The sequence below is a fragment of the Centruroides sculpturatus genome, unplaced genomic scaffold, assembly GCF_000671375.1.
Source record: "Centruroides sculpturatus isolate CEXI.00-Female unplaced genomic scaffold, Cexi_2.0 scaffold1113, whole genome shotgun sequence".
Lineage (NCBI taxonomy): Eukaryota > Metazoa > Arthropoda > Arachnida > Scorpiones > Buthidae > Centruroides > Centruroides sculpturatus.
Genome location: NW_019385514.1, coordinates 215,560 through 229,580, shown reverse-complemented (window position 1 = coordinate 229,580; position 14,021 = coordinate 215,560). Strand labels below are relative to the sequence as shown.

The 14,021-nt window shown below is 31.1% G+C and overlaps 1 protein-coding gene across 1 annotated transcript in view; it reads right to left on the bottom strand.

Annotated features, from left to right (window-relative positions):
• The window catches only part of LOC111639698 (anoctamin-7-like), a 35,570-nt gene extending 22,497 nt beyond the window's left edge, over positions 1 to 13,073 (bottom strand). Inside the window, exon 1 of the mRNA XM_023385618.1 lies at positions 12,859 to 13,073. The gene's annotated coding sequence lies outside the window, so the exon portion shown is untranslated. The remainder of the gene's footprint in view (positions 1 to 12,858) is intronic.
• Positions 13,074 to 14,021: the final 948 nt, after the last annotated feature.

Genomic DNA, 14,021 nt, shown 5'->3' with positions numbered 1-14,021 from the left:
GAGAGGGGCCTCGAATGTGACGTGTCACATCGATCCACGTGCAGATCATATAAATTATAGATTGTTACATCGATTTATAACGCAATTTACCATGAAAATACTCCAATCAAATCACTAAAAATGCGTATAATTATACCTTTTGTCTGATCTCGTTCTCTTGTTCTGTTAGTGTTAATTTAAATTTCGTCAGGTCTCGAGTAAATTATTTTGAAAATCAATCTATTATCTCAAGGACACGGCTGTAAATTAGACGTTCCTCTGTAGATTTTCGTAATTAATGAGTGATAAATAAACAATGTTTCGGTGCTCTACGTCCTCCTCTCTCCAGAGAGCACCCTATCTCACTTTACCTGCTTAAAATTCTTAAGTATAACTTGTAATTACTTATAACTTGGAGTTTATGAGGGGTAGTGTCTGTAGGGAGATAGTTTACATGTAAATAGTCCTCCAGTTCACCTATACAGACGTTACTTGTAGGGTTATATACATAAATATCTCTTCCAAAGATATGCGCTTGCAAATATCCTTTACAAAATCGCATGTAGATCTTAGCATCATTCAAATTTATGCAATTATTCTGAGAATTTGGAACTAAAAAGTTATACATAAATATCTACATTATTTGCAGTTATAATCGTAAACATCATCTCTACTGACACATATCGATCTTAATATGACAGACTCATTACTCAATTTATCCAACTTAAATAGCATTTATCAACCTTAAAACATGATTATCTTATGATTTAATGTTGAGGAGGTTATTTACAAGCTTACCCATGTAAATTTTTACAAGTTATATTTTAGAGTATCTTCTCCATTGGCACATTGTAATCTTAAATTTGTTCAATGTAATGCCCTTAAGCTAGGATTAACCGGCTAATTCTAGCATTATCCAAGTCTTTAGGTTGAAGCAAGTAGCAATCTATTCGACGTTAACCGTATAAAGTGCGCTTTATCCAATTAGTAGTAGTTCATTTGTTATTTGTAGCTTGGAATTATAAGTGTATAAAAGCTTAATCATGTAAATAAATCTATAAAAAAAAGGTCATACGTGCAAATATAAATCACTCAAATTTATCCAATTCACATAGTTTACTGCTCAGAACACGTGCCTATGGGGCTTATTTAATTGTGTAAATAATCTACTAGAAAGATGTTATTCAAGTAAAAATCCTCCTCATAGACGTGTATAAATTCAACTCCAATTAAGTATTGATTATCCCCTCTTAATCCCATTTCTAAGTACGAAAACAACTTGAATCCAGTCAATTCACTAATCAAAGAAGATAGGTTGTGAATCGTTAAAAACGTCATACATCTCGTCGTGCACACGTCAAAGCAATTGTATAAAACGGCAGCTTTCTAGAATATCAGTGAAAGCTTGCAGATGGTCAACAGTTAGCTGCTGCACGTCTATCGATCGAGTGTATTACAGAATTGTTAGCTAATACACACACTAAAAACGCACGCATGCAAACTGTTCGAGTATTTTGATACAATGAATGAATCTTTGGCGCATAAATATGTCATCCTTGTGCCGAAAAGCGGGAAGATTGATGAGTTTAATCAATTTCTGAGTTGTTAATACATAAAATTCGCCTTAAAAAACCATTAAATAACTTCAATCCCATTATAACGTATTTAATCCTTCGTTTCATTTTAACCCCTTACATATTACAGCTCTACATCAAATATAAGGCTTCGATACACAATCCTAAGCTCTAAATACTTTTAACACTTAAACTCTCCTGACTTACATCCCTCATATAACACAATCCTATACGGTTCTTAACTCTCATATACGTCTAAATTCAATGCACAATTCTTAACTGTGTTTTATTACGTTGTACAGGTGTACTCGATCATAAATTAGCACATAGCATCTCCTATATACACTACTCATCCCCATAAACAAGAGCGAATTCTGTGTAAGCAGCGCGCTGAATGTATCTCATAAACCCATCAAACAATATTGTACAACCATACTTGCCAAGACAATATATCTGTACATGTATATTCAAGTAATTTGCGTGTATACAAATAAGACAATATAACTTTGTGCGTGTGTTAGACTTGGCCTATATGTAAACAATAGCCTCTAAATAGGGGAATTTCTTGTTTAATATCAGAAAAGAGACACAAAATATCATTATTTCATTGTACCGGAGAGCTTTAAAACAAACAGAATTCGCACGAAAAATCTTTTCAGAGTGGTTATAAAACAGTTTGAAAATTTTTGTACGAGAGTTTCATATTTTGCAGTGTTTGACGTTCTTAATATTAATGACGCGTTCGAAAAATGCATTCGTGTGTTCGGAACACGTTCTGACACGTATAGAACATGTTCTGCTGAGCATAGAACACGAACATGCGTCGATATTTTATGTTTAAAATATAGTTCGGTGCGTTCATAAACATTTGAGACCATTCGGAACGTGAATTGGCGCGTTCAGAATATATTTCAGTGTTAGGAGCAAGAGTCCTGGTGCGTTGAGAATATTTTCCTTCGAAGGAAGATGCAAGCAATTTAAATGTATTCGGGAACAGTCAGAGCCGGGTCTGATGTATTCAGATCATGTTTCAGAGCATATCTTGATTTCCTCAGAATATAGGTTTGATACGTACAATGTTTTGGTGGTTCGGTTCATTTGAATCACGTTTTAGTGTATTTCGAACATAATTTAGTGCATTGGGTCATAATTTCTTATGTTCAAAAACTATAAATTTGTATAAAAATTTAACTTTAAACTACAGGAATGCTCTAAAACATTTAATGAACACAAAAATTTCTGCCTCTATCTAAACTACAAATTCGGGGTCAGAATAATAAAATTTATAGTTTGTTACGTGCCCCCACGAAAATTTAATACGAAGCACGTTCTCCTTCTCAATCTTTTATCCCAAGTCATTACTATAATTTAAAGGCTACGTGTTACGAGAAATTTTAGTCTTGTTACTGTTAAATTTTCGTTACGTGTTACGGTTACTTGCGTTATAAAATTCTAACTGAAGAAATATATTTTTGAATAAAAGTGTAGGTTACTTTGTTTTTAACTTGGTGAAAACCTTGACGTGGTTATTTTCGTGTTTGAGAGTGACCTACACACATTAATATTCACGTGTATACATTCCTTGTGAGAAGTCATTAAGGTCACGTGGAAAATCTTTGCAGGAGAAACATGATACGTGAAGTTTAAACAGTGTTTCATAGGTAAACAGTTTACGCACTTTTTTGATATTTTCTCTGTCCAGTGACCATAAAATATGTTTTCAAACAACAGTTTTATTCATGTTTCATGAATATTTAAATTATTATTTTCTATTGTTTCACTCGTTTTTGACGTCGAATATACGTTGTCTGGAACACAATTTTCTGAAAACAACGTATTTTTCAAGTTTTTTTCAAAAATTTTTCAAGTTTGTTTCACTCAAAATATACTTACGAAAATAATAAAAATCTTTTCAATGTTTCACACCACTTCTATTTAATTAATGCTTCATTTATTACCAAGATGAAACCATGTTTTTCTGCTGATGCGCATGTTTCACACGAATTTATACCACTCGAAAAACAGTAGTGTTTCATTATTGTTTCTTCATTTATAATTATGAGCAATGCTTTTCTGGTGTGTAATACAAGTACGAGTTCATATAATACGAAAACAATACTTAAACCGTGTTTCATCCATGTTTCAGTTAATAATTTATAGTTTAAAATGCTTCGCAATTATTCTAGACGTTAAATTTTCTACAGTGACGTCGACAATGTTTAAAAAAACACCATCCCACGTTCCTCGTTACATCTAAAAATGCCGTAACGGATAAAGAAACAAAATTAGGGCCTCGTTGAAACGCAACAGAGAGAAGAAATTCGCGTAAATCATATTCGAGTCAGACGAGAAAATAAACAAATAAAGCGAAAGTACCTCGAAGTGTGTGTCGTAGACGTCACGGAATGGTGACATTTCGAAGCACAAGCGATTTATCTACAATCCATTTACAGTTAGTGTGACGCGTCACGACTTCGACATTTTATCTGTAAGTGTCACCCCCTTTTTTTAAAGATAATCCTCTAAAAAAAAGCGCTTACGTCTTCACGAAGGATGCATTCTCCTCGGAGAAAGTTCAATTTAGTAAAGCTTTAGCGGATTATTTATGAAAGGTGACGTCTCTAAAAAATATATTTTTATCTTATTCAGCAGTTTATTGACGTTACGATCTTTAGTGACGCGTGTAAAGTAGATTTCATTCGCAGTTTTGATTATCGCTGCCGTCTGATTCGTTATGAAATGAGATATAATATTATACAGTCTTTAGATCTTATGTGATTAATTTATGGATCAGTTTGTGGATCGTGTAGGATGATGAGGCTTCTAAAAATATTTTGGTGGATTCTACAAGTTTTAATAATATTGCGATAGATCTGTAGGATCTAACGAATTTTCTGGAGCTTAGAAGAACAATATCATGAAGTATTGCGAATCCTAGAAGAAGCGTATAAGATTATTCTTGTGGATCCTACATAGACGTTCTCCACATTATTATTCTAAATTCTAGAGGAGAAACTTCTAAACAGATTCTTTTGGGTTCTAAAGGAAACTTCAGCTAATATTCATATGAATCCTAGAAGAGGATATTCCCGAGACCCTTATTGTAAATTAAAGGCATCTGAGATCATACTTATTGAAATTTTGGCCAAGGAATATGCTAGTAATAATCTTGATGAAAGAAGATAAGCATTCTAAAAATATTTTGAATCTTACGGGAAGTGAACTTTAAGATTGTTGTAAATCTTAGAATACGATTCACAAGAAGCTTACAAATTCATTGAGAAATCCTCCATTAGAACCCGTATAACGTAGTAAAAGTATATCCATTCATAAGGATAGATCACAAAACCTTCAAAATGAACCTATTAGAACTCACAAAAATTACATATTAGAATCGGTAACAGGTTTGAAAATTAATCGAGAATTCCTCTACTAAGATTCATATTACAGAGTCACTTCCATTCACAGGAATCTATGGAATTTCAAAATATCTAATGATCCATAACAGACTTACAGTAGTCCTTCGTTAAGAGTCCTAAATCGGTATTTAAATATCGTTATTCGAAGTCTAAAACTTTGGCACGCATAAACACCTTTAAGGCTAAGTATGCTTACTGTATTGCACACAGGCTTAGAAAGGTTTGCCACCCCTGACCATGCCCATACTTTAGAATTCATCACAGAATCTTCAAAGTTAATGCATAAGAAATCACAGAAACTTCTTCATCAACCGAGGATCCACAAGATGCTTACGAAACTATTGGTGATCCACAAGAGCGCTTTATATATGAGGATCCATTACAGAACCTTCAAAGTGGATCGATTAGAACCCACAGAAACTGCTTGATCTTCACTATACAAAGTGCCTCTACAGAATCTTTCAAGATTCTCTAGTGGTTAGCTTGTCTATTTTCTAGTGGCCTTCTATAATACACCATAAGAATTAAAATGTTATCCTAATTGTTAAAAATGAATCAATTTTAAGGATTATAAAAGGAAAAATGGAGGCCAGAGAGGCTATTTCTACACGAAAACAAAGAAAACCATTTGAAAAATTAGCCTTGAAAAATTACTTCCTTCAAAAAATTCGTGAGACGATTATTAAATAATACATCAATTGGATGGTTTCAGCGACAGAATGTTGGTAGCCAATGTTTCTCCGTTGCTATGGAAACATTCGAATGCCGAATTGGACAATTGTGGGACGAGCGGAGCGGTTGCATTCGATTAAGGTATAGTCGATCACTCCCTCGACGTCATCTGTTGTGGCATCGTTTGCTGTCTTCTTTCAAATCTTAGACGACCCTCATAAATCTTACTTATAAGGCTAATATTCCTCCTTTATAACGTCTAAAAAATGGCGGAAAGTGATAGATTCTTCTTCAGGAATTCTTCCTTAGGATCCACGAAAATCATGTGACTCCATAAGTAATAAAATTCACCCAAGAAGATTAGTGACCCATAACATGAACTATCAGTCCTCAATCTAGCCGAATCCATTAAATCCGTAAGAGGAATCTTGAATCCATTAGTTTTGATAAAGACAGCTTACGTTCTGGAATCGAAATCCACAAAGAAAGATTTTTGTAAGATTCTCTAGAAGAATCAACGAAAGGAGAATCCATAAAAGGAACGTGTTCTCTAAAATCTCCAACAAGGCTATCTTATAAAATCAACGAAAGAACAGCTATTTGAATATAGAGAAAGTCTCTTTTAGGACTAGAATTTATTTAAGATCAGAGGATCCTAGATAAATTTCTTTAGAATCTTTCTACAGCTTGGAAAATCTAGATTTCTAATTGATCATAATTCTAGGACGATTTTACAATCCTTCTGATCGATTAGAATTTCTGTTTCTCCTTCAGGATTCCTTCCTAAGACAATATCGTATATAATTCACGAGAATGAATGAATCTTACTATATTCACGCATCATTATAAATCTTAAAGGATTCATTATCATCCTATCACTTATTTTAAATCAATTGGCGATCACGAAAAAAGAAGAGAAAAAGAGACAAAGACGACCTAGAGGAGAGGAAGAAAGGATAAGGATTTAAAAAAGAAAAAGCCCTAGAAGATGATCTATTAGATGAAATGAAAATAGTTCTTATTGTTCCTAGATAGAAACTTCCTTTGAAAGACAAATCCCAGATTCTTTCTACATCCTTAAATCCTTCCTTATTATAACTACTAATAACAGTGCTGATCCAAAGATGTTTTATTTTCACCCATCATAATGTAATTCATAAAATTCATAATGTTTATTTGGAGAAAGATTCACATTTATTTATACAGAACAAGAGTGTGAAAAAACTATAAAAATTAGACTCATAGAATTCATAATTTCTTCAAAAATCATAAAATTAGGATTATGCCTACTTTCCAAGATTCATAAAGTAAGGATATAGATAAATCTCTCCCTGATTTAAAGATTTATAGAAAAAATATAAAAGCATAAGGAAAGGCTTTCTACTTAATTTTAGGATTTCTAAAAAGAATAGAAACGGAATTCTTCTAATGTTAAAAATGGTCTCATCATCATCTAAGGGTCATTTTGCATCCTTGATGATGCAAAATGATCCCCAAAATGATCATCTCTTCTGATAGAAAAGATTTCTTCCAAAATCCAGGATAATTAACTTTCTTTTATCATCCTAGATAATTGATGTCAAAGAAACTTTAAAAATCAAACTCTCCTCCATCATCAAAGATGTAAGACAAAGTAAAATCCTGTTAAGATTATTTGAGAGAACCACATTAAGATCATCCTTCTTGAAACACTCATCTATCACACTAAAGCATTTAACCTCCGCGACTCTTCTCAACAAATTCCATTAGGAGTTTGGTACTCTTTCATTTTTAATCAAGATGACGGATAACCAGACGGACAGGGCTTGAGACCTCTCTTACGATTTTGAGCTTGTAGATAATTTATAATTGACAAAATAAAACTTTATTTTTAGTTTTTCCCACAGTTACAAGTTTGTTACTCACAAAGATAAAATATGGAATGGTTCCAACGTGCAAAACCATTAATATTTGTCAAATGCACAAAGCATGATGTGTCTTTCTGTAAATTTATAACTCCTCCTATATTGGATACAATTTGTTTTTTAGTTTTCGTTAGGTATACAAAGAGGAGATAAGAGAGAAAAAAGCAGAAAGCTAGCTGCACTAAGAGGAAAACAGAAAGAGTTACTGAAAAGAAGGTAGAGACAAAGTTAGATATATTGAGAGTAAGTGGAAGTATATATACACTGAAAAAGAAAGAAAAGTAATAGATATTCTGAGAGAAATACAGAGGAAGAAGCAGAGGGGTATACTGAAAGAAAAGCAGAGAATTGGAAATACCAAGAAGAAAGTATAGAGTTAGATATATGAAGAGGAAAATAGAGAGTGGATAAGGTCCAAAAGAAATGTATAAAGTTGGATTTAACGAGAAAAGTAAAAAGCTAGCTATACCAGAAAAAACAACAGAGCTGACTACACTGAGAGAACAGCATCATTTATCAATGGTAAGTATATATCCATTATTCTATCCTGAGTAGGTAAGTATATACTGTATATAACCCAATTAATGTCAAATACCACAAAAGATCACATCAAATTGTCATGTAAAGTAGCTAACTTTGTTATCTTCTCCATGTATAACTTTCACAAAAACATTAAAGCTAACGAAGCAAAATTCTCTCTCGCCATTTGCATTATTGACATTTGTATGTGATGTAATACAGAGATTCTGCATCCTCTTACTCTAATCTTCCCATCTCTTAATCCTTTTGATCCTTTCTCCTTTGTCGATTCTCTAAGATAACAACGATCTCATTTAATCTAAAATGTATTTTATAGATTCTCCGAAGGAAAAATTTACGGTTGGAGTCATCTCTCGGCCCTCGAATGTGATGATAAAGCATCTTTCTACTTTAAATGAGCACTTAAAAAACTAAAGATGGATCAAATTTAGCAAATAATAAGAGAAAAGTAAGTATAAATAGAAAAAATGTGAGGTAAAGATGAAGTAATTAGCATTCTCTGTTACAATTTCATATTTATTAGGATAAAGTAAAGGATTACAATATAAAATTTGCATAAAAGATGACTAATTAATTTAAATTCTATATTAAAGTAATGTAATTTCTAATATTAAGTTATTCTTTTTCAAAACTTCTCATTTTATTGCCTTTTTTTTAAGCAGAAAACCTTGAAATAAGGCTACAAAAGTGTCATTTGAGTTTGCGCCAAGCAGAAATTGCTTTCCAGAATATTAATATTCATACATATAATAATAATAATAATCATTCATCTTTAATTTTCTAGTACATAAATGAAGTGGATAATATCTATCATTAATCCTTCAATATTTCAATGGTTATGCGCAGAATGCAACAGTGAGACAATTTGCTTCCTTTGTCATTCATAAAGTCATTTAAATGTTAATCCTGTTATTATATATCACATGTAAAGTTCTTTAATGTCTCAAGTTACATCTCACTTCAGCATAAAGTGTGAGTAATGTAATTTCATGTTGCAGGAGTTGGAAAGTGCAAGTTATTTCATTAGTAACTTGATAAAATCAGTGTAAACCATTTCACTACAGGAGGAAGAATCCTTTAAGGATTGAAAATTAACATAATTTGTTGATGATTTATGTTACAAGAACTGGAAAAAGTATGTTAAATGACTTGTCACTTGATAAAATTGGATATAAATTACATACTTGTTTGATTGAAGGATTAGAGAAGGAAAAATCCTTTAAGGATTGTAAATTAAAGAAACTTACTGCTGACACTTCAGGAATTGAAAGGAGAAACTTATTCTGCTTAAAATTTGATAAAATCATGTAAGTGCTTGATTGAGTGCTTAAAAATAGAAGAATCCTACATGAACTGAGAAATATCCTTTATACATTCTATTTTAAATAAAAATCAATCTTAAATGACTATCACAGAATAATATTTGGAGGAATAACTAAATTTCTTGTTTGTGAATGGAAATTTGAGTTATTTCCAGTGTTTATCATGTTTCTCTATAGATTAACGCACTCCTAACCAGTTACAAATAAGCAATTCACATAGGAATTACATTTCTGGTGATGCCCAAGCACATGAGGAGCAAGAGACGTTATTGCAGTTTAGTGTCATCTTAGAAACCAATCAGTCCATACAAATTATAATTAATTCATAGAATATTGCAAGAATACCCAGAAGGATGAGAATAATTGATTATATCAACTGACATAGACTGTAATGTAAACACATTAGCTTTATCTTTGAATCTGGATAAGAGTCTTTCTTGCATTCAAAACTCATTATTTGAGTGTTTCCCAAGCTCAGAGAGTCTGGATAAAGCATTAAGAGAGAATCTGTAAGTGAGTTTAATAAGAAAACAAGAGAAAGACAAAAAAATTTGGATTCATTTCACTTAAAATGAAAGACGTGTTATCAATAACTCAGATGTTATTGATTGAATTCTGTCCAAGTATTTGTCTTGAACATCTCACAGAAATCTGGCCTAATAATTAATTATAAGTCTATAAAATACCTTATTTTTATCCTTGGTTTCTCAACACTCTCTCTACCCTCATCCCTCGATGTAATTTTATTTGCACCTACTTTGGAATTTCCATTAACTGAGCTTTTAAAAACATACATTTTTGGTATGCAATACTGCATCCAAGTTTAGAAAATGAAATTTTTCTATTCTAAATCCAAATTTTAACAGCTTTTGATGATATTCTGTGTTATTATTTACCAAAATATAATTATTTTGACCAAAATATGAAAATTTATAATAGTTTTCTTAACATAAATGCAAATTTTGCATAATTTTTAGTTATAAAATTCATCTTTAAATTTCAAATATCTCTTATAAATTCTATTTACTGTATAAATAAAATTAGAATTAATTAACTAATTTTAAGCTTCTCCAATTAATTTAAAAATTAAATTATACTTAAATTATTTTTTCCTATTTCTAATATTAATTTTTCCTAGATGATAGTTAAATATATAAAAAATCTAGTTTGATGAAGCAGAAAAGAAACTAATTTCTTTCCTCTCTTTCTTCAAACCTCACTCTTAAATGATGCACAGAAGTAGATTAATCTATCAAACTTTATTGATGATGTTCTCTAACTGCGAGAAGCTTTCATTTCATCAAAAGATAAAAAAGGAATCGCAAATTGTGTTAAGAAAAATTGCATGTTTTCTTGTATAGAGGACAGAAAAATCAAAACAGAATGATTATGTGGAGCACCTTGACCTTTTCCCGAACTTTATTTACCAGAACAGAACATTAATAGCTGTTATTTTTCTATTAAATATGCTGAAATTTGACATTTAACATCGTTTTCCATCTTAATTTTGTTCAAAATTAGAAGAGAAAACTTACAATCTAAAATCTTAAATTCCTGGAAAATAAGAGAGTATCATATAAAAATGAGATTTTAAAGCTTAAACTGACTTAAACATAGCAGTTAAATGTATAAAAGCCATAAGAAAAATAAGAGTACACATAAAAAGAAGTTAAATTATTTTCATGTTACTTCTTTCAAAACAAAATTTACTCAAGGGTGCATTAACTGAATAGTAAATAAAGGGTGTAAGAGTAAATAAAGTTTATGACATGTGTTGTGAAGATAACGGTTAATAGAAAGTGTCAGAAAATATAGCAAAAATGAAGTAAATATAAATGAGGATGATGATGATGTTTTAAGCAATATTGTACTATGCATGAATTTGTGTAATACTTTCTCATCTTCAGGCTTTTGAACCACAAAGAGAAGAAAAATGATTGAAAAGATAGAATTAAATATTCGTTTACATCTTCCTCATTATCTTAAACTCTGGAGCACAATTTTTGAATATTTTGTGCTTTTGAAACACAGAGAGGAAAAGGTGAACATTTAGAGGTACTGAGAGTTAAAGAGAAACACTCAAAGCAAACAAACAGAAAGAGTAGAGCAACAATCAGAGCAACTAAAGTACAAAGATGGAACTGCCAAAAGGACTGGAGAAAGACCACAGGTCAGAGGAACTAGAAGAGAAGTGAGCAGTTAGAGAAACTGGAGCACAAATAAAAAAGCAGTTGAATGATCTAATACTATTTTATTTACATTTTTCTGTTTTTAAATTTTGAAGCACAATTTTCAAACATTATGCATTTAAAATGAAAAGAAAAAAATACTTCATTTACATTTTTCGAATTCTTTTAAACTTCTATACAATAAACACAAAAATCCTCTTATATTCTACTTAAGAATTTAATTAGTTTGCTTCGAATAATTCCTATTGTTGCGTCAAGTTCATTGATTTCATTTAAAAGAATAAAGAAAATATTCTTAAAATTAATTTACTTTTAAAAATTTCTCTTTAAATTTCCTTTAATGCTACTATAGCAACAATAATTTTGTATAATTTGTTAAATTAATTATCAATTTTTAATCGAGAACAATTTTAATTAATTATTGTTTACTAATATTTAATATCATTGAGGAATTTGAGGAATTTTTTTAAAATATTTTTTTTCCTCAAATTCATAAACCAGTAGAGTAAAATTCTTACTTAAATTTAATTAATTTATCCTTTATAAGGTAATAATGAAATAAAATTAAAGCAGATGTAAATTTATTTTGTTTTTTTTGGATGATTAATGCATAGAAATCCTTCAAAATTAAGATTTTTATAGTAGAAGTACGTTAATGTAACGAAATCTTTAGTTCAAATTTCAATTTTTATGCACAAAAATCAATTATGGGAGCAAATAAAGCTTCCATAAGCTTTTCTGTCGGTGTGCGGAAAGTCGTCCCACATGCAATTTCTCCCTTGTTGCTCCAATTATTATGCACGCAGCAGTTAAAAATTCTACTTCTCCGCCCAATAATTACCATTGATTGCATATATTTTAGTTAAACCTTCTTTAAAATTAACTAAAATTACACTATAAACATTAAAAAACTCGATAAACTTTTAAGCAGTAATACTTAACAGCTATTCCTACAATAAAGAAAACACGATAGCCCCTGTAAATCCACTTTCCCCTCATGACTTGGCATACTTGCAGCGAAGCTCGATCGGTGTTTCGTTAAAAACCGGTTGTTTCAGAAGTGGAACACGTGAAAATCGTGTTTCAAATAAAAATTTGGGCGCTTTAAAAATAAATAAACACTTGTGGCATCTGTACGAGTATGCAAAAAGTAATCAATCAAGGAAGAAAATGCAGGTAACGCACAGGGGACTGCAGCATCTTTCAGGGGTTAGCAGAGGTTAACATGTAACTTGGAGGGAAGAAAAAAGGGTACATACCTGTTTCGTCAGCTGTGCATTTATCCAGAAAGACGAAGAAACACTTTATGCTAGTCTCCAACATCCATCAGTTAGCGAGACGTGTACCAGAACAGTGTCACTGCAGCCACCAGGAAAGGGTAGTTCCCATTGCTAACCAAGGGGTTGGGATGCGTGACGTGTTATGTTTATGTACAGTACGTTCTGTTTCTATGCCAAGTCACAAGTAGGTGTGGCAATTGTATCATTTGAAACAGATGAATGTCTGCCTTATCGTCAGTCCTGTGTTAATTCTCCTATTGTTAGCCGAATTGCTATCATACGCCGATAAAAATGTATTGTTCGCCCGGCAATTTCCCAATTTTTATTATTTCCCACAATTTTTCGTCTCTGTTTTTGGCTAATTTGCATAAATTTGCTCATTTTCCATCCAAAATTCCGCTTTAAATTTTATTCATAGCCATTTTCTTCCTGGAAAAAAGCATTAAAAATTCAAATTTTTTTGTCGAATTCCTTCGAAATTTTAACAAAAATTCATTAATTTTACATCTAAAAAGTTTTTTGGAGTGTTTTTTTAAGAATTTATTTTCTAAAAATTATTTTTATCAAATTATCTGTAAATATCGATTTTATAAGTACGGAGAATAATCAATATTTACCTTATTTGTTTAATTTCACCAGAATTAATTTCCAAATAAAATAATTGATTTCTGACTGCACATACTATTTGACACATATTACAAGCAACAACGCTTATGTTCTGTTCCAGAGGTGGACACCATTCAAACAACAACTGTCTGTTCTNGTCATAAATTTTAACTTCTCGTATAATTTCGGTATACAGAAAATCAATTTTTCACAGCGGATGTAGAGGAGAAGAGAGGAAAAAATAATGCAATTTTTCTGACTTACCTCTCTAAATTCATACATTTTTATCTATCTTCTAGCCAGGATTTGCTTTAATTTGCAAAATTTAATGTAAATATCTTGTAGATTTGCATAAATAAACGAACATATTCTAACATTGAATATATATTTTTCTACAATTTTTCTTGTTGATCCACATCCTTCACCTGTGAGAATTTCTGATGATTTATCCAAAAAATCTACTCTAACACAATTTTAATGTGTCCAAACTAGAGATTGTGTAATAAATTAATCTAAAAACACTTTTAAGTTAATTA